Here is a 26,218-nt window from a genome sequence, read left to right as displayed (position 1 = left end):
TACTTGTACGGTAATGTTGCTTGATTTTAGTGAACTGGACAAATGGAGACAAGACTTCCAATCTGTATGTGCACCGTAATATCCCATTGAGGTAAGATAAGGATATTGCACAACTGTTGGCCTGTATTTTGCCACTTTCATCAGAAAATTAATGTCGTTGTTTAGTGCTATACTTGTGCTCCCTAATTGACATGCCAAATCTTACATTGAAGGCGAAGCTTGTCTGTTATTGAACCAAGTGATGAAGGGGGAAAACAAGTAGAAGAAAAACAAAAATCAACTCCCGGTGCTATAATGAAGCACTGGAACTATGATGACACAAGTAATGATATAGTTTTGCATCTTAATTTATTGCTATGGATGGAACGGGAGATTGTTTGCCACTCTTAATGTAATATGTAATTATCTCTACTTGTGCAAACATGGATCTTCTTTGAAGATACCATATATTTTAGTGGAACTGCACCAGAAGATGTTGGAAACATTAAACTAATCGAGGAGTATATAGTAAGCATGGCAACCACAGTAGATAACAACAGATGGTTCTGGAGAAGTGCTTGATCTGTATGCTCTACACAATAAGCCTCCTGACAAAGGTTGTTACTCCCCACAGATTTCATCCATATGATTGAGATTTTTCATCTCTACTGATGTTGTGCTACTGTTTAGATACTGTCATGAGAAAGTGGTATTGTCCTTGAGAAGTGCTTCATCTGTGCTGTTTTAAATATTTCCTTTCCTTTTTTGAGCAAACAGGGATGCTAGCATTTAGTTGTCCTCTTGTCTTTGCACAATAGGATCATCCTCCTCTGAAGAAGAATATGAAGTATGTGAAGTGACTAGTTCCGATTATGCCAGGATGAAGAAGCCCTGTCTATCTTCTCATCAGAAGGAGCAGTTGAATGATGGTTACATTACTCCACACAAGACGAAACTAACTTCAGCTCGGAAGGACTGACAGATCTCCATCTTTTTTGCTGTGATGCGCAAGTACAATGTTGTTCTAGGATCCTTTCCAGTGAATTCCATTTTCTTAAGTGTGCTCTACATGGGCCATGTAGGTGCCTGTTTAAACTATCAATTCATAGTATATTTTGCTTTATACTAATCACTTATTTGGTATTTGTGCAAACAGGGGTGCTCAGCTTGATCTCAATGGGAACTGCACAAAATGATCATGAATACATCGAATCATTCATTTCCACCATAAGAAAGGAGGTGCCAATATGTTCAAGGCGTTGCAACATATAAAGGTGAAATCATACAAGCTATGCGCGAATTTGGTTGATTTTGGTGGAACTGCACAAAAAGAACAGCTGGTTTATTTAGCACGAGGTGCCATTCCAATGTCCGAACTGATGGCAAACCCTGCCCATTCCACAGTCGTAGGCATTTGATATTTTGGAATGGGAAAACCTTGTCAAAGTTTGCTCATTGATGTACGCAAAACAACATGCATTTGACATTCTGGAATGGGACAACCTTGTCTAATTTTGCTCATTGATGTTAGCAAGAAGACATGCGTTTGATATTTTAGAATGGGACGCCCTTTGCTGTCAGCAGCATCGATCGATTTTTCTTTATTGTTTAGTTGTGAAGTAAATATTGGCTCTGACATGTGAATCACTGAGATGCATAATCATCGATTGTTTTGAATGTTCTCTATGAATTGTCAGGCCTGTGTGTTTGATTGCAATGTACAAGAACGCTAAAAAGCAGCTCAAACTCTTTGTACTCCCTCTGTTCCTTTTTTACTTTGCATATTAGATTTCTTTCAAGTTAGTTGATTTTACATTGTTAATGTATAATACTTTTTTCTAAAAGATTGGTCAAAGTAGAGATATTTTGACTGCAGACAAAACTTGTATACAGACTAAAAAGGCCCGGATGGAGTACATGTGAAACTGCCGCAAAAGAGGTGATCACCCTGGGAATAATCCTAGTACGTATTGTTTTGCATGTTCATCCAATGCCAGTGATACAAGAATTTGAACTAATCGAACTAAATTCATTCATACATGGTCGGATTTCATATAAACATGCCGGATTTCATTACATTTGATACATTCTTCAACTAAAAAGTGGTGCGCTAGAGGTATAATTAATTAACTGAATCTACCCACCTGTGTCCGGCTGAGCCGAACAAAAGCTTATTCTCCAGCGGACTGGCTTTAGTGACTTAACTACAGGTGCGGTTGCATAACTGACATGTGGTCCAGATGCCCGTTGGGCCACGTGTCAGTGACCCAAATGCACCGGTAGTTAAGTAACTGAAGCAGCGTCCTTCTCCAACATAGCTCTCCGACTCCACGTCGCCGCCAAGAAGCTAATCGGTTGTCAATGGTCAACCCGCCTAGCTTTCCTTCAATCGGAGGGTAGCAGCGGTGGCCTTACTTGGACCCGAGCGGCGGCGACCTACCGTGTTCTACTCTTCCTCGTTTTCTGTGTGACACGGCCTCATTGGTAGCAGGGCGGGGCCTCGACGGAGCCAGCGATGTCCTCTGGCTCGTTGCCGGCGGGGCGGCGCCTCGGCGGAGCGGGGGAAATCCTCCCCCTCATTGCCGGCAGGGGGGCCTCGGCTGAGTCGGCGATGTTCTCTGCCTCGTTGTTAGCCGGGCGGGGCCTCGGTGGATTAGGGCCTCGCCAAAACCTGCGAGGTCCTCTGCCCCGGTGTCAGCGGGGTGGGGCCTCGCCGGAGTCGGCGGTGTCCTGTGCCTCGTTGTTGGTGCCATGGGGCCTTGGCGGAGCAGGTCCTCATCGACTCCAGCGGAGCGGGGACTCGTCGGAGCCGACATTGTCCTCTGCCTCATCCTCGGTCTCGCCAAACAGCGCCTCGCCTGCTTCATCGGCCTCTTTGTAGGCGGTCGTAGCCTCCACCACCCGCATGTGGTACCGCCAGCGCTCGAGGCAGCCCTCACGGTTGGAGCAGTACGAGTCGAGCAGCGCCTCCTGCTCTGCCCTCTACGCGGCAATCTGCTCCTCCGCCTGCAGGTGCTCCTGGAGGAGATGGTGGTGGTAGGTGGCATCGGCCTGCGCCTCTCGAAACTACTCCTCACGCTTTTGCCTCACCGTGTCCATGTATTGGGCACAGGCCTCACTGATGGTCATGTTGCAATGCACCCGCGAGGATGGCGTAGAGGAGGGGGTTCGCGTCGGATCATCGACTACTATGTTATCCATTGGGACGTAGTCGTCCTGTTGCTACCTGCAGGCCAGCCAGTCGGCAGCAATGGCTGCCATCTCCTTGTGGTCCATCGTCTACCCATCCCGAAGAGCGCTGGAGCGCGAGGAAGCCATGGTGGGCAATAGTGGTGTGGACAAGAGAAAGGGAACGAAGGCGGATGACTGCGACTATGGCCGGCGCAGCAGTTTATATAGCAATGGTGGATGGCGGAGGGACGGAGGTGTGGCGCCGGAGTAGCCGCATCGGCAACCGCGTATCATTAATGTGGGTGGCAGACGGATGGACGGACGACACTTGTGTTGTTTGAAGGCGGAGCAATCGCCTGCACCGGGAAGCGGGGCGGGCGGCGCTGACTGTTTCGGGCGCAAAGGACGCACGGGCGAGGGAGGCAGTCTGGGTGGGCCACGACAGTCAGACTCGTGCTTGGCGGCGGGTCGGTCCAGCAGCCGGACATGCTAGCTCCCCAGCGAGCTCGCCGAGCTGAGCATCGACAATCAGACGATGGAAGTAGCTTCCGACCAAGAGCCGGCGCCATGGTCCAAGCCGGTTCATGCCGTGTTCACCATAGAGTAGGTGCAGCCGCATTTCGATGCCCTAATGGCGAAAGAGCTACCAGCGCAGGAGGACTAGTGCTGCAACCTCCGTCTCCTCAATGAGCGCCGGTGAACAAGCGAACGACAATACCATCGCGGACATGTGGCCCTATGATCCTGGCTTCCCGAATGAGCAGGGGGTGCTGTATCAGACCATCTGTAGGGCCCGCGAGGCCCTCTCCGTCATCCTTTGAGTTGTTTCTCGCTGTGGCGCCTCCATCTCGCGTTGTCAACATGGTCAACGGACATGAGGAATGAGGAGATGACTTTACTTGTAGAGGATGACAGTGGGGACCCACCAGGGCCATAGCCGCACGTATGCAAGTGCCTCCTTATTATATACAACTATAATATTTTTTGCTTCCTCCTGGTTTCCTGACATCACGGTCCCACACCATTGTCAACCTATGTAGTCAATAGATGAGATAATTGCACAAGGAGCGGCCGACAGCTCGGACCAAGCAGCTCGAGTAGTATTTGTGTTTTTGAGGTGTGAGCACTTCAGAGTTTTTCTTGAGCGATGTTTTCGTTATTGTTCTGAGGAGAGCAGGGTATTAACTGGGCGGGCTGTGGCCCGTCTAGTCCAGGCCAGATATCCAGCCCAGATATTAATTTTTTTCAAGCTAAAAATGGCTAGCCCAGCTATACTTTTTTTGAGGAATACCCAGGCAAGGTCAACTTGTTATTCTCTGCCCCGCTGGGCTGCAAATCTTTCCTAGGAGGGATGCATTAGGCTTAACAGGAAAATGGGCTTTAATAAATTTTAAATGGGATGTAATTATAAAAACTGGGCAGTAACTGTAAAAAAATGCACCAAACACATAATTAGTTTATAAATTTTTTTGGATTTGAAAATTTTAATTTCATTAATTCTTGCACGCGCAATGTTTCGTTGGAATTTTTACGTAATAAAAATTTATATTGAAATTGTATTTAATCTGACTAGAAATTTCGGGATAAAAATATTTCGGATACCATCAAAATGTGGGAAATTTTATTGAATTCTGTTTTGAACGGTTGGTTGAAATTATTAATGGTTGTCCTAGCTAGAAAATGGCCTGTACTTTTAACAAACTGTAAATGGGCTGTATTAAATTCCATTAGAATTCAAAAATGGGTTGTACATTCTGGCAAATCGCAAATGGGCTATAAGTTCTCTGCCACACACTTGTGGGCCTACTAAGTTGATGCGCCCCCTAAAAAAAGTAAGTTGACACGTATGCAAGGCTTTGTCAACTTATAGTCAACACACGGTACTAGCAGCAGTGGTTGTTGGATGTCCATCCAACGGATGTCGTGCTTCTTCTTCAATCTCGAATATTCTAGCTTCACCGCCAAAAAATGATTCCTCCCCCTGACATTTCGGGCGCACCGTTTCGGAGGCTGACCTGTGGGCCTACTAAGTTGACGCGTACAAAGGGCTTTGTCAACTTGGTCAATATAAACGATTCTAGCTGCAGAGATCGTACGATGTCCATCCAACGGCCGTAGTGCTTCTTCAACCTCTGGTCTTCTTGCTCCAGGCGCCCAAATCAGCGCCGGTGGGACTGCCTGCTCCCGCCTCCCGTGGCCGGCTGTGCTGCCGCATAAGCCACAACACCCTACCCTACTCCATTGCTGGCCAGGCCATTCCTCTACTCACCCATACCTCCTGTTATTTTCCGGCAACGGCAGCCGGACCAGTAAACCCTCATGCTCCCCACTACGTGGGAAACCACTGCTGAGTCTTCCCCGGCTCCGTTTCGTTCCCTTCCTGGTGCTCTCGGTGTGCCGTGGTCAACGTGGTCAATGAACGACATCCATCGGACGTGGACTATACGTGGAGAGGCTGACAGCTGGGTCCATGGCCACACACAAGGAAATGCCTCCTTATTACGTGCAAAATAATGATTCCTCCACCTAACAGCAGGGACCCACCGGACGGGCCACCGTATTTCATGAAAAAACGTTCCTCCCTGACTGTGGGACCCACTAGATACATCTTCGCACACAAGGAAGTGCGTCCATATTACAGGAAAAAAATAATGATTCGCCCCCTGATTGTTGGGACCCACCAGCTACATGTTCGCACGCAAGGAAGTGCCTGACAGTCGGGACCCACCTGGTCGAAGCATACGTAGTGTTGTCATTCTGGTCGCGAATGTGTACGTACATACGATCGGTCTGTCTGCAGGCTGCAACGATGAACCGTGGCCGTGTAAGGAAGGGCACATGTCGTAGTAGAGGCGCCCACGTAGCATATACACGTACGTACAGCGGCCAGGGTGCAAGAAAGTAAATACGGCCACGTACGTACATACGGGCGGGGTCTCGAACGCCTACTCGCACATACGTACGGCCAGGGCTCCTGTACATGGCTGGGTCGGAACAGAGAAACTGCGCCGTCGTCGTGTTCATGAGGAGGCACAGAATGCGTCGTGTTCATCGGGAGGCAACGAAACGCGTGCTGTTCATCGGGAGCCAACTGGCTTGGACGGAACAGCCGATGGAAACGAGGGCTGGCGTACCGCAGAATGGAGGAAACGGCCTTGTGTTCGACCGACCGCATTCGAAATGGGATGCTGTTCATCGGGAGGGGTCTGGCATACCGCAAAATGGAGGAAACGGACCTCCTACGGTGGAAATGGGGTCCTGTTGATCGGGAGGGGTGTGGCGTACTGCAAAACGGAGGAAACAAACTTGTGTTGGAGCGCTACAGTCGAAACGGGGGTCCTGTTCATCAGGAGGGGTGTGGCGTACTGCAAAACGGGACTCCATGGGATACTGTTCATCTCCACCGTCGACCTCCTCCAGCCTCCACTGGCTACTATTCATCCATCGTCGACCTCCTCCAGCCTCCGCCTATGACTATTCATCCACGGGCACCTGTTCATCCAGCCTCCACCACGCGCTCCTCCACTGGCTACTGTTCAACCAGCCCTCTCCATAGGGTCCTGTTCAACCACCCCTCCATGGGCTACTGTTCATCCAGCCCTCCACCGGCTACTGTTCATCTAGCCCTCCACGGGGTCTTGTTCATCTAGCCCTCCACGGGGTCTTGTTCATCCAGCCCTCCATGGGGTCCTGTTCATCCACCCCTCCACGGGGTCCTGTTCATCCACCAGCTCGATCGATCGGCGTACTGTTCATCCAGTGACAACGGCCTCTACTACCACGGGGTCCTGTTCATCCAACCCCCACCAGGAACTGTTCATCCAAACCCCCTCAACAACGCACATTGTTCATCAAGGGAAGGAGGCAGCAGTGTTCGATCGGCTTCAGCTAGCAGCAGTAGCGAAGGAATCACACGGGTTCAGTTAACAACAAGGGCTCGATCGATCGCTCGGGTTCAGTAATGCGTAGCCTGCAGTGCAATCACTCGGATTCAGTTAGAGCCCAACACCTCGCTCGGGTTCAGTTAGAGCCCAACTCCTCGCACACACGCGCGTACGTATGAGAGAAACGCGCATCGTTTGGCCCCCAACCACCCACCGTAACCGGGAACTCCCCGATATTTTCCTCGCCCTCGCTTCTACCATGGTTTTTTATGTCATGGACGACCCAAAGAATTTCATGCAGCTGCGTCTCCGGCCTGCCCAGGACGACAAGCCCATTTTTTCACGATTTTTTGTCATCGAAGTAGGACCCCACAACTTCCATGATGATACCGGGTTTTGTCACAATTATCGTCATAGAAGTGTCATCAGTATGACAAAAAAAATTTCATTCAGCCTGAAGTGTCACGGATGTGTTTTTTTGTTGTGTTTCTTGCTTAACCACAGTTCATATGGTGCATCTCAACGGATTTAGATGGTGCCCTATTTAATGTGAATGCAGCCCTCTCTAAAGCATAACCCCAAAACGATAGCGGTAAATCAGTAAGAGACATCACAGATCGCACCATATCTAATAAAATACGGTTACGATGTTCGGACACACCATTACGATGTGGTGTTCCAGGTGGCGTGAGTAGCGAAACTATTCCACATTGTTTCAAATGAAGATCAAACTCATAACTCAAATATTCACCGCCACGATGAGATCGTAGAAACTTTATTTTCTTGTTACGATGATTTTCCACTTCACTCTGAAATTCTTTGAACTTTTCAAATGTTTCAGACTTGTTTTTCATTAAGTAAATATACCCATATCTGCTCAAATCATCTGTGAAGGTTAGAAAATAATGATACCCGCCGCGAGCCTCAACACTCATTGGACCGCATACATCAGTATGTATTATTTACAATAAGTCAGTTGCTCGCTCCATTGTTCCGGAGAACGGAGTTTTAGTCATCTTCCCCATGAGGCATGGTTCACAAGCATCAAGTGATTCATAATCAAGTGATTCCAAAAGCCCATCAGCATGGAGTTTCTTAATGTGGTTTACACCAATATGACCTAAACGGCAGTGCCACAAATAAGTTGCACTATCATTATTAACTTTGCATCTTTTGGCTTCAATATTATGAATATGTATATCACTAAAATCGAGATTCAACAAAAATAGACCACTCCTCAAGGGTGCATGACCATAAAAGATATTACTCATATAAATAGAACAACCATTATTCTCTGATTTAAATGAATAACCATCTCGCATAAAACAAGATCCAGATAAAATGTTCATGCTCAACGCTGGCACCAAATAACTATTATTTAGGTCTAAAACTAATCCCGGCGGTAGATGTAGAGGTAGCGTGCCGATGGCGATCACATCGACTTTGGAACCATTTCCCACGTGCATCGTCACCTCGTCCTTAGCCAATCTTCGTTTAATCCGTAGCCCCTATTTCGAGTTGCAAATATGAGCAACAGAACCAGTATCAAATACCTAGGCGCTACTACGAGCATTAGTAAGGTACACATCAATAACATGTATATCAAATATACCTTTCACTTTGCCATCCTTCTTATCCGCCAAATACTTGGGGCAGTTCCGCTTCCAGTGACCCGTCCCTTTGCAGTAGAAGCACTCACTGTCAGACTTAGGTCCAGACTTGGGCTTCTTCCCTTGAGCAGCAACTTGCTTGATGTTCTTCTTGAAGTTCCCCTTCTTCACTTTGCCCTTTTTCTTGAAACTAGTGGTCTTGTTAACCATCAACACTTGATGCTCCTTCTTGATTTCTACCTCCGCAGCCTTTCGCATCGCAAAGGGCTCGGGAATTGTCTTTTCCATCCCTTGCATATTATAGTTCGTCACGAAGCCTTTATAGCTTGGTGGTAGTGATTGAAGAACTCTGTTAATGACACTATCATCAGGAATATTAACTCCTAGCTGAGTCAAGTGGTTATAGTACCCAGACATTCTGAGTATGTGTTCACTGACAGAACTACTCTCCTCCATCTTGCAGCTATTGAACTTGTTGGAGACTTCATATCTCTCAACTCGGTCATTTGCTTGAAATATTAACTTCAACTCCTTGTACATCTCATATGCTCAATGATATTCAAAACGTCTTTGAAGTCCCGATTCTAAACCGTAAAGCATGGCACACTGAACTGTCGAGTAGTCATCAGCTTTGCTCTGCTAGACGTTCATAACGTTTGGAGTTGTTCCTGCCGCGGGTCTTGCACCTAGCGGTGCTTCCAGGACGTAATTCTTATGTGCAGCAATGAGGATAATCCTCAAATTATGGACCCAGTCCGTGTAGTTGCTACCATCATCTTTCAACTTAGCTTTCTCTAGGAACGCATTAAAATTCAAGGGAATGGTAGCACGGGCCATTGATCTACAACAACATAGATATGCAAAAACTATCAGGTACTAAGTTCATGATAAATTAAAGTTCAATTAATCATATTAAATAAGAACTCCCACTTAGATAGACATCCCTCTAGTCATCTAAATGATCACGTGATCCATATCAACTAAACCATGTCCGATCATCACGTGAGATGAAGTAGTTTTCAATGGTGAACATCACTATGTTGATCATATCTAATATATGATTCACGTTCGACCTTTCGGTCTCAGTGTTCCGAGGCCATATTTGCATATGCTAGGCTCGTCAAGTTTAACCCGAGCATTCTGCACGTGCAAAACTGGCTTGCACCTATTGTATGTGAGCGTAGAGCTTATCACACCCGATCATCATGTGGTGTCTCGGCACGACGAACTGTAGCAACGGTGCATACTCAGGGAGAACACTTATACCTTGAAATTTAGTGAGGGATCATCTTATAATGCTACCGTCGTACTAAGCAAAATAAGATGCATAAAAGATAAACATCACATGCAATCAAAATATGTGACATGATATGGCCATCATCATCTTGTGCCTTTGATCTCCAACTCCAAAGCACTGTCATGATCTCCATCGTCGCCGGCTTGACACTTTGATCTCCATCATAGCGTCGTTGTCGTCTCGTCAACTATTGCTTCTACGACTATCGCTACCGCTTAGTGATAAAGTAAAGCAATTACATGGCGATTGCATTTCATACAATAAAGCGACGACCATAAGGCTCCTGCCAGTTGCCGATAACTTTTATAAAACATGATCATCTCATACAACAATTTATATCGCATCATGTCTTGACCATATCACATCATAACATGCCCTGTAGAAACAAGTTAGACGTCCTCTACTTTGTTGTTGCAAGTTTTACGTGGCTGCTACGGGCTTATAGCAAGAACTGTTCTTACCTACACATCAAAACCACAATGATTTTTTGTCAAGTGCGTTGTTTTAACCTTCAACAAAGACTGACCTAGTCAAACTCGATTCAACTAAAGTTGGAGAAACAGACACCTGCCAGCCACCTGTGTGCAACGCACGTCGGTAGAACCAGTCTCATGAACATGGTCATGTAATGTCGGTTCGAGCCACTGCATCCAACAATAACGCTGAATCAAAGTAAGACATTGGTGGTAAGCAGTATGACTATTATCGCCCACAACCCTTTGTGTTCTACTCGTGCATACCATCTACGCATAGACCTGGCTCTGATACAACTATTGGGGTACGTAGCATGCAATTTCAAAAAAAATCCTACGACCACGAAAGATCTATCTAGGAGATGCATAGCAACGAGAGGGGGAGAGCATCTTCATACTCTTGAAGATCGCAAAGCGGAAGTGTTTATCAACGTGGTTGATGTAGTCGTACACCTTCACTATCCATCCCGATCAAGTACCGAACGTACGGCACCTCCACGTTCAGCACACGTTCAGCTCGATGACGTCGTCGCCTTCTTTATCCAGCAAGACGAGCGAAGTAGTAGATAAGTTCCGGCAGCACGACGGCGTGGTGACAGTGGTGGTGAAGAACAATCTCCGCAGGACTTTGCCAAGCACAACGGAAACTGTGATGGAGGATAAACTAGAGGGGACGGGGTTGCCGGCACACGGCTTGGTGACTCTTGACGTCTCTTTGGTGCTAGCCCTACCCCTCTATTTATATGTTGAGCCTTGGGGTCGAAACTTGGAGTAAAATCCTCCACAAAGTCGGTTTCACCCGAAAGGCGAGAGTCCTTCTCAGACTCTAGGGCTAGATGCCAGGGTTCCCGGCGTCAGGACCCAAACGCCAGGGACATTGGCGTCTGACCCCTGGACTCTTCAAAACTTCCTTTTGCGCTTTCCAAAAACCTCATGGGCTTTCCCCTTTGGCCAAAATAAAGTGTTCTCGTACCCAACCATTTCGGGAAACATCCGGAACCTCTTTCGGTGAACTCTGGACCCCTTCCGGAGACCAAACACTATTATCCCATATATCAATCTTTACCTCCAGACCATTCCGAAGCTCCTCGTCATGTTCGTGATCACATCCAGGATTCCGAACAACATTCGGTTACCAACATACTTAACTCATATAGTAATATGTCATCAACCAACGTTTAAGCGTGCGGACCCTACGGGTTCGAGAACTATGTAAGCATGGACGAGACACTTCTCCGGTCAATAACCAATAGGGGTACCTGGATGCCCATATTGGCTCCTACATATTCTATGAAGATCTTTATCGGTCGAACCTTATGACAACATACGTAATTCCCTTTGTCATCGGTATGTTACTTGCCTGAGATTTGATCGTTGGTATCCTCATACCTAGTTCAATCTCGTTACTGGGAAGTCTCTTTACTCGTTTCGTAATGCATCATCCCGCAACTAACTCACTAGACACTTTGCTTGCAAGGCTTATAGTGATGTGCATTACCGAGAGGGCCCAGAGATACCTCTTTGATACACAGAGTGACAAATCCTAATCTTGATCTATGCCAACTCAACAAACACCTTCGGAGACACCTGTAGAGCATCTTTATAATCACCCAGTTACGTTGTGACGTTTGATTGCACACAAGGTGTTCCTCCGGTATTTGGGAGTTGCATAATCTCATAGTCAGAGGAATATGTATAAGTCATGAAGAAAGCAATAGCAATAAAACTAAACGATCATTATGCTAAGAAAATGGATGGGTCTTGTCCATCACATCATTCTCTAATGATGTGATCCTGTTCATCAAATGACAACACATGTCTATGGTCAGGAAACATAACCATCTTTGATTAAGGAGCTAGTCAAGAAGAGGCATACTAGGGACACTCTGTTTGTCTATGTATTCACACATGTACTAAGTTTCTGGTTGGTACAATTCTAGCATGAATAATAAACATTTATCATGATATAAGGAAATATAAATAACAACTTTATTATTACCTCTAGGGCATATTTCCTTCGCTTGCTTACTCTCCATCTAGCGTGTGTTGGTGGCATGGAAGGGGGCATTGGAAAGACTAGACCATACACATTAATTAGTAAAGAAAGTGGTCTTCATGAGCAAGCAAGTTGGATGCACACCCACTTAGTTTCATTTGTGAGATTTCATACATTTATAGCTCTAGTGCATCCCTTGCATGGCAATCCCTACTCCTCGCATTGATATCCATTGATGGGCATCTCCATAGCCCATTGATCCGCCTAGTTGATGTAAGACTTTTCCTTTTCTTATGGATCCCTACCACCGCATTCTAATACACCCATAGTGCTATATCCATGGCTCACGCTCATGTATTGAGTGAAGTTGAAAATGCTGAAACGTGTTAGAAGTACAATCCAATTGCCTGGTTTGACACCAAGGTGTTCATGATTTATACTTTATGCAGGGAAGACTGAGTGTGTTATGCTTACCACGATTAAGTGTATAGAGGCTATTTCCTTTAGCTCCATTATTATGAAAGGCGATGATGAATTACATGCATGGCTTGTATTATTCTTTCGATGTCAAATTGATAGACTATTGCCTTGAATCACTTCTGTCTTCATATTCATGCCGTGATTAGATTACATGATCAAGATTATGCTAGGTAGCATTCCACATAATTTTTTCCCTTTTATCATTTACCTACTCGAGGACAAGTAGGAATTAAGCTTGGGGATGCTAATACAAATCCGTCGTATCTATAATTTTTTATTGTTCCATGCCAATATTCTACAACTTTCATATACTTTTGGCAACATTTTATATTATTTTTGGGACTAACGTATTGGTGCCAGTTCCTGTTTGTTGCACGTTTTTTTGTTTCACACAAAATACATATCAAGAGAAGTCCAAACACGAAAAAAAATTACGGAGAGTTATTTTGGAATATATGTAATTTTTGGGAAGCGGAATCAACGTGAGACAATGCCTGAGGGGCCCACAAGCTCAAGGGTGTGCCTGCCTACGCAGGGCGCACCTGGCAAGCTTGTGGCTACCCCGTAGGCCTGTTGGAGGTGTCCTTCCACCGCAAGGAAGCTTATATCCGGATAAAAATCGTGTTAAAATGTCAGCCCAATCGGAGTTATGGATCTCTGGATATTTAAGGAACGATGAAAGTCTAGAAAACAGGGTCGCGAAATAGAAGAGAAATAGGGAGAGAGAGAGAGAGAGAGAGAGAGAGATCCAATCTCGGAGGAGCTCCTGCCCCTCCACCACCATGGAGGCCAAGGACCAGAGGGGAAACCCTCCTCCCATCTCAGGGGGGAGGTCAGGGAAGAAGAAGAAGGAGGAGGGGGTCTCTCTCTCCCCCTCTCTCTCCCGAAGGCGTTGGAGTGTCGTCGGGGCAAGGATCATGACGACGATCTACATCAACAACCTCGCTACCGTCAACACGAACTTTCTCCCCCTCTATGTAGCAGTATAACACCTCTTCTCCCCACTGTAATATCTACCTAAACATAGTGCCCAACACTATATATTATTATCCAATGATATGTGGTCATCCTATGATGTTTGAGTAGATCCATTTTGTCCTATGGGTTGATCGATGATCGTGATTGGTTTGAGTTGCATGTTTTATTTTGGTGTTGTCCTATGGTGCCCTCCATGTCGCGCAAGCGTGAGGGATTCCCGCTGTCGGGTGTTTGCAATATGTTCATGATTCTCTTATAGTGGGTTGCGTGAGTGACTGAAACACAAACCTGAGTAAGTGGGTTGTTGCATATGGCAGTAAAGAGGACTTGATACTTAATGCTATGGTTGGGTTTTACCTTAATGATCTTTAGTAGTTAAGAATGCTTGCTAGAGTTCCAATCATAAGTGCATATGATCCAAGTAGAGAAATTATGTTAGCTCATGCCTCTCCCTCATATAAAATTGCAATAATGATTACCGGTCTAGTTATCGATTACCTAGGGACAAATAACTTTCTCGTGTTATAAAAACCTCTCTACTAAACACCTAATTTTATTATCTTGCAATTTACTTGTAGTTTTATTCTCGCTAAGTACATCTATTTTTATTCTTACGAACCAATCCGCACACCTACAAAATAGTTTCATACTTGTTCTAGGTAATGAGAACATTAAGTGTGCGTAGAGTTGTATCGGTGGTCGATAGAATTTGAGGGAATATTTCACAAGTATAGGTGATCAATTGTAGCCTTTATCGATAAGTAAGAGTGTCGAACCCAACAAGGAGCTAAAGGTAGAATTTATATTCCCTCAAGTTCTATCGACCACCGATACAATCGATAGTTTCATCAAAACGAGCAACACAATGCATCAAAAACAGAATCTGTCTTAAACAGGATAGTCTGTAGTAATCTAAACATTCACCATGCTTCTTTAACTCCAAAAATTCTAAAATATTAGGATAAAATAAACAATTTGTATATAAGTATTGTGCAAAAAGTTTCAGAAGCGTTTGACTTTTTGTAAAAAAATGTAAAATCACGCATTACAGCCAAAGTTTCTGTTTTTGCACCGCACAAACCAAACAAGCAATCTAATCATCCTAAAGGCAACTCTTGGCACATTATTTCTATAATACAATGGAATTGTACAAGGGGATAATTATTTTTGTGAGAATCTTCATGAAAAATTCTACATTGTTTCCATGATCATGAACACAAGTGTTCAAGGTCGCCCCTCACTTCTCCAATGCATAACTTTCAATCGCTTCTCTTTTGTAAAAAGTTTTTAAGTTCCCCTATGTATTTTTTGTTTTTAAACTTTATAAAAGCACTTAATAGAAAAAATGACTCTCTAAAACTTCTGGGTTGTCTCCCTAGCAGCGCTTTCTTTAAAGCCATTAAGCTAGGCATATAGTGCTCAAGTAATGGATCCACCCGGATCCCAAGGTATATCAAAGCCAATTTTAATTAGTAATGATTTGGCATTTAATAGTGAGCACAAAGCAACATAAATCATGCAATGACAAAGTCTAACTCTCTTCCTATGCATCGACATGTCATACAAGAACAATTCATGCACATCAAGTAAAGGCCAATACATAGCATAAGTAGTTTCTTACAATTTTATTGTGTTGGAAACATATAGAGGTGGAGATGTAGTTCCTCTCTCATAATAACTGCTAGTAGGAGCAGCAAGCACGTGCATATTACATTCATCAAAATTATCATGTGCAACGGTAAAAGGCAACCCATCAATATAATCCTTAATAAGAGCACATTTCTCCGATATAGTGTAGTTTGGAGAATTCAAAAAGATAATAGGACTATCATGTGTGGGTGCAATAGCAACAATTTCATTCTTAACATGAGGAACTATAGAAAGTTCATCTACATAAGCATAGTTCATATTGGCATCTTGGCCACAAGCATAGCAATTATCGATTTCATCAAAAAGGGATATTTCAAACGAACCCAAGGGATCATAGAATTCATCCAACGGTAAGCACGAAGGGAAATTAAACAATGTATGAGTTGGATGGTTACTCTCATTCGAAGGTGGGCATGGGTAGCTAATCCGCTCTTCCTCCTTTTGTTCTTCGCTCCCCTCATCATCTTTTTCATCCAATGAGGTCACAGTTTCATCAATTTCTCCTTCCATAGAATCATGCAAAATGTTAGTCTCTTCTTGGACAGTGGAGAAGTCCTTAATATATGGTTTAACATAGGCATTAGAAGCATAATTATCATAACAATAATTAAGTATGGCAAAATTTTCAGATTTCTAAAGAGTAGCATCATACATTTCAATCAAAGAAGCAATTTCATAAGCACCCTTAAAAGAAACAAATTCTTCAATTTGTTGAACATCATAGTAATTATAAACACCCTTAGCATACAAAGATACGATTCCATTATCACTAAACTCACATTGGTAGGGAAGGTGTTTCTTAGGGTCTTTAGAACAACAAGTAAAATCATATATTTCACATAAATTCCAAGCATAGTATTGCAAATGATGAATTTGATCAAGTAAAAGTTTCCCTTTTTAGATAAGCGGTGTCGCACATAACAAGCATGCTCATCTAAAGATTTGCCCTCAGCTAAGTTAGTTGGGGTTTCAGCACGAGCACATAGGGATCGAAGGTGATCCAAGTAGAAAGCTTCAGTAGTATGATAGATTTTGGGTGGTTCTTCAACCATTGGTTTAGTAGGTACAACTAATTTTTTTGGTATCACTACTGCAGGATGCTGCTAACGCGACACTTCGATCAGAGACCCTTCGAGAAACTGTGTGTGATGCAATAATCACAAACGGTGGTGTATGAAGACCGTCAGAAAAGGTGAAAGCGTTTGCAATGGAGGATGCATCAAACACGGTTGAGATTTTAGTTGCGTATGTGATGAAGGGGATACGGTTCAGTTCAATTAACTGTTTGCGATGAGGAGGAACAAAAGAAATGGGCAGCCAGATGAAGGCGTGTGTGATACACAGCATACAGTTCACTCGGATGAACTGTTTGTGATTAGGCAAGACAAAAGAAACGGGCAGCTAGATAAAGGTGTGTGTGGTATACAACATATGGTTCACTCAGATGAACTATTTGTGATTAGGAAACACAAAGAAACGGTCAGCCAGATCAAGGTGTGTGCGATATACGGCATGCGGTTCACTCAGATGAACTGTTTGCGTTGACACAAGAGAATACAAACTGTTCAACTTAAAAAGATGTGTGTGTTGTGCGATGGGATTGCATGCGGTTCACACGGCCGTTGTCATCAGTGTGTGACATCTATGGCAACCCTTCGCTCCCCAAGCACCTCTTCGTGTACCGTGGCAACCGTCCACCGACTCTTCGCCTTTCCCTCTCGATTTGGAACTGTTGTCGCACGCTAGCTCTTCCTCCCTCCTCCATTTGCCTTCTCCCTTCCTTCCGCCATTGTTTGATCGTCTTCTCCATGGAGGGAACAAGCCGGAAACAACCCCGTTATTCTTGCCCCGATCTGAATGATGACGCGATGGAGGAACACATTGATCGGTGCGATGTCATCACCTCGGCTAGCATGGCAGGTTCGTTCAAGACCATTCTTGACTCAACTAATAACATCATTACAAGCAACCCAAGGGTCCAGGAGCGGTTTGATCTCCCCTATCTTGTTCGCCGTGACCCTGCTGACTGGTGCGGGGACGATGGAAGCCTCGCCTTGTGAAGTTGATGCCGCTTGATAATGATACGTGTGATGTTAAGATGCCATCGCTTGAGGGCAAGACTTGGGCAGATGCAAATGAAGATTGGGTTGTTTATATTGGATACAACTGTGAGTGGGAATCAACTCTGGCATTGTGGTTGCAGATCAGGTACGTCGACGGTTTGAAGAAACGGTACATTTTTCTCCTTCTCGCCCAAACAAGGAATTTTTCTTGGTGGTCTGTTTCTCTTCGGCTTCCTTCCCTCGTCTGAAGAATCTATGGGAGTTGCCCTCCAATGTTGCATTGGTGGTCATCACAAAGGTTTTACGGTTTCTAGACTCAATGAGAGGTCTTTTCGTTTCTCCGTGGCTGGTAACAAAGTTGGTCATTTCATTTATCGGCTCAAGGATTGTATATGGCCAGACTTTGTTTGTCAGTTTCATCTTTTCAATGGCCATTCTGCATGACTTATTTATATGGATTCTTATTGGCATGTGGACGAGGAATTAAAGGATATTTCTGCTAGGAAACCTATTGCGATTAAGTCCAATCTGGGTTCATTACAAGTTGAGGCATCTTCGCACCCTCCCTCATTACAGGAGTTGAGCAAATTTAATTTGGTTCCTACATCTCGAATGGCTTTCTCTAATTCTCATCATGTTGAAGCTTCTTCATCATTGACAAATGTTCATCTGCATGTTCATCATGATCTTGGGAAGTCTTCTCTCAAGTTTGGTACTATTCAAATGAACAATAATGACAAGGCGCCTATTACGGCCTCTATCTGTCGGAAACAATTAATGATTCAGTATCAAAGGCAAGAGAATTTGGAGGAATCAGTGTCACCTTCCTATCTTGTTTTAGGAAGCTTTAAATGTCTTCTTCGACAAGATTATCCTCCATTGCCACAGTGCTTTCTGGTCTTGGCGTTCAATTATGCCCCACCTCACTCGGACTGGCCTCCTATTCTTTTGGCCCAACATAAGGTGGATCTAGCCCAGACCTGCTATTTGGAACAGGAGATTTCTATCTTAACTACTAATTGGGCCAATCTATGTGCCCGCTGTCTCCAATGGGGCCATCAAAAGATTGCCTGTCATGCCAGGCTCATCTGTTTTAAATGCTCGGCTCCTGATCACAAGGCGATTTATTACCCTTTGAATAAAGAGCTGCCTAAATCAGGATCTCAATTACTTGGAAGCGTGCACGGGCAACCCGGAACCTCTGATTCACATTTCCCTACTAAACACATTTCCCATCGCCGGGCTCCTGTTGCTGCCACCGTACGATGCACTGCATGTGGGGCCTATGGACACGTGGCTCGATCCTGTTTCCATAGGAGAAGGCAAGAAGGCTGGAGATGGATTTCCCAAAAGGAAAATTTCTTCCATTCCTACCCCTCACGCTCCGCATTCCACTCTACCCTCGATTACGACAGCGCCAACGCCACCGCCCAGTCCTGTCCTTTCACCATTGCTTCCACCCTCGCTGCCACCCTCCTCTGCGGCCACCATGGCCAACTACCCACTTAACCCGGTGCCATTCCTGCCGCTGGGGTTCGCCGTTGAGCCAGGCCCGGCGAATCACGTCGTCCGCAGAGGGATGGTGGTTGGGCCGATTCCGCCCCTCAGCCATGACTATCTGGCCTGCCGAGACCAGCCAGTACGTCCCTCTCCATCACCGGGCTGCCATCCGCCACACCCTCTGAGGTCTGCAACAGGAGATGCAACTCTTCACAACTGAGGTCAACAGCCATCCCTTTGGAATCAGGATTTATGGCTTTGTTGATTCTTTCATGCGCGATACTGCTGTCGCCACTCCCATAGAGATTGAAGATGAGGATTTACTCATCATGTTTGTGTTGCACAATGAGGCTTTGAATCGCCGCACCACCACATTTGGGCCGGCCGTCTGGTTGATGTACTTTGGATTTCCATACGATTACCAGACTGACTACTACATCAAGAAATCTCTTGGGGGTTTTGGTTCTTTGTTTTCTTGGTATAATCCTAGGCAGGATCGTCGCTTCATGCTGCTCAAAGTTTAGGTTATTCATCTTTGATTGGTGCCAAAAAGCTTTGTGGTTTGGCAGATGGGAGGAGCCCGAGACTGCTGGACTGTCCATGTTACTATTCTGCGCACCAACGATTGGAACGATTTGCTCCCCGAGGTTCCACCTGTTGGCGAAGAGCCGCCACCTCCCAATGGCAACCCACATCCACAATTTGGCCCTGACCTCACCGCTGAATAGCTCTATCAGCAGCAAGTCCACAACTGGTTAGTGCAGAATGCAGCACCGGAGCCAGCTCAGAACAATGCCGGCTGGGGTCAATGGCCTGCTGCTCCTGCTCCTGCTCTGGTTGTGGTCATGCCCTCGCACCTGATGAACTTTCAAGCATGGTTATCTGCTCAAGGTCTCACGTTTGAAGCTGGCATAACACCAGAGAACAACATTGTTGATAATGCTGCTGACACTTGGAATGACTCTATCACGATCTCTCCTGACACCCGCTCTGATTCTGTTCTAGCCTTACTGATTGTGGAAGACCCCGCCTCTGTCCAGGTTGCTCAAGCCGCTCAGTCTATTACCAGTGAGATTCTAACGGTCATGGTTGATGTTCACAATCAGGGAATGAGCTTTGGTCTCTCAACTCAAGGTAATCATCTCATGAATCTCCTTCCGACTGATCCCATCCCCAAACAACAACTCAATACTTCCATGCGTCCTTTGTTGGCCACCATGGGACCCTGGGTACAAGGCTATGGGATGAGACATGATCATTTCCGTGTTGAGATACAAGTCTCTGTGGGGGAGGATGGGCTGCAGTTTGTCTCTGTTCCTCAGGCAGGTAACACTCTGGCACCTACCTCCACTGTCATTATCCAGGAACTTCCTGACGAAGAGGTGTCACCTACCCTGCAGCTTGAGCCTGCCCCTGCTACTGAATCGACTATTGTGGTATTTCATCCATCCAGTCTTGGTGAGGAGAATTCTGATGTCGCTGCAATGGCTTCTCTGACTATTCCTGCACCAGATGTCTGTACTCAGGATGATCTATTGGATGATACTAAGCCACAAATGGAGCTTCTTGCTTTTCCTGCACCTAGTCTCTCAGCCGAGGTGGATGCACTGCTGCCTCCTTCAGAGGACCAAGTTGACCAAGTTACAGATGCTTTTGCACCCAACCAGTCTGCTGAACCTGCCCTCCTGTGTTCTAGCAGTACTAATCCACTGCCCCCTAAGCTTCGCAAAGGCAAGAGCCAGCTCCCCATTGACACTGCTTCCCTTAGGCGCAGCAATAGGTCCAATAAATATGATGGCTTTCGCACAAATCTGCTCGCCAAGTCTTGGGCTACCAGGTCCAAAGTGAAGCCCCACGTGCTGCCCTCTGCTCTTTCCTGCACTAAGGAGGTGGATGATTCTGCTGTCAACACCACTGAAGAAACGGTGCCCCCTCCCACTCCTGTCAGCACCATGCAGAACATCGGTAGACATCTTTGCGCTATTCCTGCTGATGAGCTCACTAATGAGATCAAGAATGGTGGCTCGACTTCAGAGTCCTCTTAAGTTAATTCCTTTTTATTAGTCATGGTTCTTTTGCAAACTTGGAACGTACTGTGTTGGAATGTACTTGGCTTAAACTCGCCCGATAAACACTTAGCTCTCTCGAATGCGATCAACTCGTCAAGCTACATGGTTATTTGTATTCAGGAATCCAAAATGCAGATTTTTGACGCTAGTACGCTTAAAATGCTATGCCCACGACGTTTTGATTCTTTTGCGTTCGTTCTAGCGATAGGGGCCTCAGGTGGCATCATTACGATTTGGTGTAGTAATGTTTTCGATGGCACGGTTTTCTTATTTGAGCAATTTGCCCTTGGTGTTGAATTTTCCTCCCAACAATGCCCTCATCGTTGGAAGCTTGTGAATATATATGGCCCTTGTCAAGGTGATACGCGGAACTCCTTCACTGAATGGCTTTTTGACGTCGATATACCATCTTTTGAGGATTGGCTCATTCTAGGTGATTTCAATTTCATCAGATCGCCAGATAATCACAACAAACCAGGTGGCGATGTTAATGATATGTTCACTTGCAACGATTTCATCAGGGACCAGAACCTCACTGAATTACCCATTAAGGGTAGAAACTACACCTGGTCCAATATGCAACAAAATCCTCTTCTCGAACAGCTTGACCGGTTTTTTACGATGGTTAATTGGACAGACAAATTCCCAAATTCACTTGTCAATCCTCTTAGTAAGCCAATCTCCGATCATATACCATGCAACATAGTCATTCAAACCACCATTCCCAAATGCAAGTTGTTCTGTTTTGAAACTTATTGGATTGCACACCCCAGTTTTTTAGATGTAGTGACCACTGCATGGAATAAACCCATTCGTCACGGGAAAAATAAGAATGCGGCATCAAGTCTATGTCAGAAACTTAAAAATCTCAGACATGATCTCACCGTCTGGAGCAAGAGTATCTAGGTTAAAAACTGCAATTGAAAACACCAATAAAGGCCTCCTGGAATTAGATCATATTGCAGATAAACGAGATTTGACCACACCTGAGGGGAACTTTCAGCACATTCTCTGCGCACACCTTCTCCGGCTCTTGCGGTATCAAAAAGAGTATTAGAAAAAATGATGCATCATCTGTTGGATCAAGTTTGGCGATGAGAATTCAAAGTTCTTCCAAGCAGTAGCCACAAAAAGATATTGGACAAATTGCATCTCAAGGCTAAAAACTTACGATGGAACGATGGTGGAAGATCACTCCAGCAAAGAATCTCTCCTATTTGAGGCCTTCAAAAAATGTTTGGGCACAAAGAGCACACCACAAATGAGATTCAATCTTTCCCGCATGCTTCGTACACAAGTGGATTTTGACAGTCTGACTATTCCCTTCACACATAAAGAGATTGATGAAGTGATCAAAGAAATGCCTCCGGGTCATGCTCCGGGCCCGGATGGCTTCAATGGCGCGTTCCTATAAGCTTGTTGGCCAATCATTAAGGAAGATTTTTATCTTCTATGTGATGAGTTCTATAGTGGCACTTTAAACCTTGAAAGCCTAAACTACGGGTATATCACACTCATACCTAAAACCAGGGCCCCTGAAACTGTCAATGACTTTCGACCGATCACATTGCTCAACTGCTGTCTTAAACTTCTCACCAAAATCCTGGCCAACCGACTTCAAAAGGTGATCTTAAACATTGTGCACAAAAATCAGTATGGATTTTTGAAGGGGAGATCCATCCATGACTACCTTGCTTGGGCCTTCGAGTATACACACCAATGTCAAGCTTCAAAACGTGAAATTATCCTCCTCAAATTAGATTTTGCCAAGGCATTTGATACTGTAGAGCATGATGTTGTCATCCAAATAATGAGGAGCATGGGATTCTATGATGAATTGATATCCTGGATCACGAGTCTTTCATCTTCGGGGAAATCTACTATCCTTCTTAACGGGGTACCTGGAAAGCAATTTTGGTGCAAATGCGGGGTGCGCCAAGGGGACCCTCTCTCTCCCCTTATTTTTGTTCTTGATGCGAACTTATTACAGACAACCATTAATGAGGCCCTAGAAGACAATCGTTAGCAACTGCCTATCCCCTCGACCAACGCGACCAACTTTCCAGTGATCCAATACGCTGACGACACAATCATCATCATGCCTGCGTGTGTTAACCAAGCGGCGATCATGAAGACAAGTCTTACTCATTACGCTGCCTCTGTTGGCCTGCATATCAACTTTCACAAATCTACGTTGATACCAATCAATACCCCAAAAGACAAATGCAATGAGCTTGCTACTATCTTTGGGTGCATCACGGCTGGCATGCCATTCACGTACCTCAGTCTCCCCCTTGGAACCACCAAACCATCGGTGCTGGACATGACTCCCTGGGTTTGCAAAGCAGAAGGCAGGATCACGGCGACTATGTCTCTCATGTCATACGCTGGGAAATTGGCTCTCATGAACTAACTAGTCACCTCACTAGCCATACACCCCATGGGATTTCTGCGACTGCCTACCAAAATTATCAAGCAGCTTGACAAAATTCGAAGACATGGGCTTTGGAAGAAAAGAACCAAGACAGGTGATAAATCGAACTCGCTGGCTGCTTGGGATATGGTATGTTGCCCAAAAAGAATGGAGGCCTGGGAGTGCTCAATCTCAAAGTTCAAAATGATGCGTTATTGCTAAAAATGCCTCACAAGTTCTATAACCGACCAGATACACCCTGGGTGCAACTTATCTGGGGCACCTACTACTCGGACATGATCCCACATGCGACGGCCTCTTGTGGCTCCTTCTGGTGGCGGAGCTAGTGAAACTCATGCCAATTTACCATGGGGTCACGGAAGTGTTGATCAATGATGGTCGAACAACTTTATTCTGGAAAGATGATTGGAATCAACATATCCTTGAGGAAGCCTTTCCACGAGCGTTTTCTTACACCACCCTAGAAGATGCCTAAGTCAATGCAATGCTCACGATTTCCAATATCAGAGAGGCATTCCATCTACCCCTCTCTGTAGAGGCTCATGCTGAACTTCGAGCCCTCCAAAATGATGTCAGCTCCATCACCCTCTCCGAAGACAAAGACATCTAGATTTGTACGTGGGGAGCACAGCTCTTTAAGACCACACACTACTACAAGTTCTTCTTCCGTGAGGTAATTGTTCCCGCTGCCTTTGACTGGTTGTGGAAAGCCAAAAGCGTACCCAAGATCAAGGTATTTGGGTGGTTCCTTCTAGTCAGTCGCCTCAATACACGCAACATGCTGAAGCGAAGACACTACAACATCGGGACTAATCTAGATTGCCTGCTTTGTGGTGAACATGTGGAAGAAACAGTTGAGCACCTTTTCCTTCACTGCACATTCAGTAAACACTACCGGCGTGAGCTTAAAACTTTTGGCCGGCTGCTGGCAACCGTTTGGATATGATTTCCCACCTAAAATCAAGGCATCACCAAAAACTGATCATGTATATTTTCCTTGTGGCTGCTTGGAGCCTATGGAAAGAAAGAATTGACAATTATTTTTGGCAGGTCACACCCTCCTTCTCTACTTGGAGGGCCAGATTCAAGACTGATCTTTCCAACATTGATCACAGGTTGCCCGAGCACAAGAAACATCTAATTCCTGACTTCCTAGACACTATAGCTTAGCTCCCCCCTGAGACACATTATGTGAATCATAGTTATTGTATACATCTCCCCCACTCCTTGTACAGTTGTTTGATCTGCTTTAGTATATTCTTGTAGTAGGAGCCTTTCCTACTGTCTAACCTTCAAAAAAAGTGGGAACTTGTGAATGTGTACACTTGTCACCGGGTTCCACTTCCAAAAATTTCAGACTGCCCAGAGGTTGAGCACACAGATGATCTACGTGAGTTCAAATATGATCATGGTAACTGTCGTCTATGAAAGATAGCAATTTGTCGAGTTCCCAACCGCTCTTGGGATTACACGAACTATGAAGTTGTTGCTATCTTCGACAAGGTTGTTGCCTTCCTTACTTCCACGCCTCGATGGATAATGCTCAAAAATCAATTTATGTACATGGATGAGAATTGTGATGCAATTCAATACCAGGGTCTTGTGTTTGCTGCCACCACTCGTGGCACTGTTTTTGCATGGAATCATCATGCTCTCCGTATGTTTGTCTTCCACCGTAATTATAATTGTTTCATGCACATGCATGCGGGTCGGCTAGTTTCCCTTTACTAATTAATTAACCTTCTTGTGTTTCCAAGGTCCTGTGAATATTCCACCACCTATACTTGATACTTTTATTCACGAGCATGAGGACGAGCAGGATGCATATACTTAATGGCGCCTGGCAACTTATTCCGATGGATCAACTCTTCTTGTCTATATACGGGGCACTGCTGATGTTACTAAGGAAGCAAGTGTTGTCTCGTATGGTCGCACTATCCGGACCTATTCCAACATCTGTTGCAGGGTATTCGGGGTGGATACTAGTGTAATAGCGCCAACACCTTCTCCCTGGTTCAGTATTGAAAGTCTTGGAGGAAACTCGCTCTTCCTTGGACAAAACTATCCAATGATGGGGGAAGGTGATCCAGCTGTTGTTGACACAAAGTTACTACCATTTATGAGAAGCAACTGTATCTATACCTCGGACATTACTATGCTTCCCTACCATCCCAATATGGGTATTGATATAGGCTGCTTCAGCCTGGATGATCAGTCCTGCGTTGGTCTCGAGATTGACAGTAGCTTGCCCTTCCCAGAGAATCACTTCTGGTTCAGAGCAAGCGTTTCCAACACTGACGAGTGGTTGAGATGAAGTTCATTTCATCTCTTTGGTATTTGTTGTGTGAGAAAAACTTTACTACAATGTTTTGTTGGAAATGATCTATAATCCAACATGTATCCTCGCTATCATTTTGGGTTGATGACTTGTTGTATGTAATCAATGGTACATTTGCATATGCGTCCTTGAACTCATGCCTGCTAGTGGTGTCCATATGAACAGTGCTAGTGATTTTAGTTGCAAAAATTAAATAGTGGTAGTGAATTGTAGCTGCATATTTTGACAAATCGCAGTGTTACAAGGTTGACAAATGGCAATGTTACTAGATAGACAAATGTCAATCTTTCCAGTTT

The sequence above is a fragment of the Triticum urartu genome, chromosome 2A (assembly GCF_056163025.1).
Source record: "Triticum urartu cultivar PI428250 chromosome 2A, HENAU_Tu73, whole genome shotgun sequence".
NCBI lineage: Eukaryota > Viridiplantae > Streptophyta > Magnoliopsida > Poales > Poaceae > Triticum > Triticum urartu.
The sequence above is the reverse complement of the archived record's forward strand: the minus strand, read 5'-3'. Positions refer to the sequence as shown.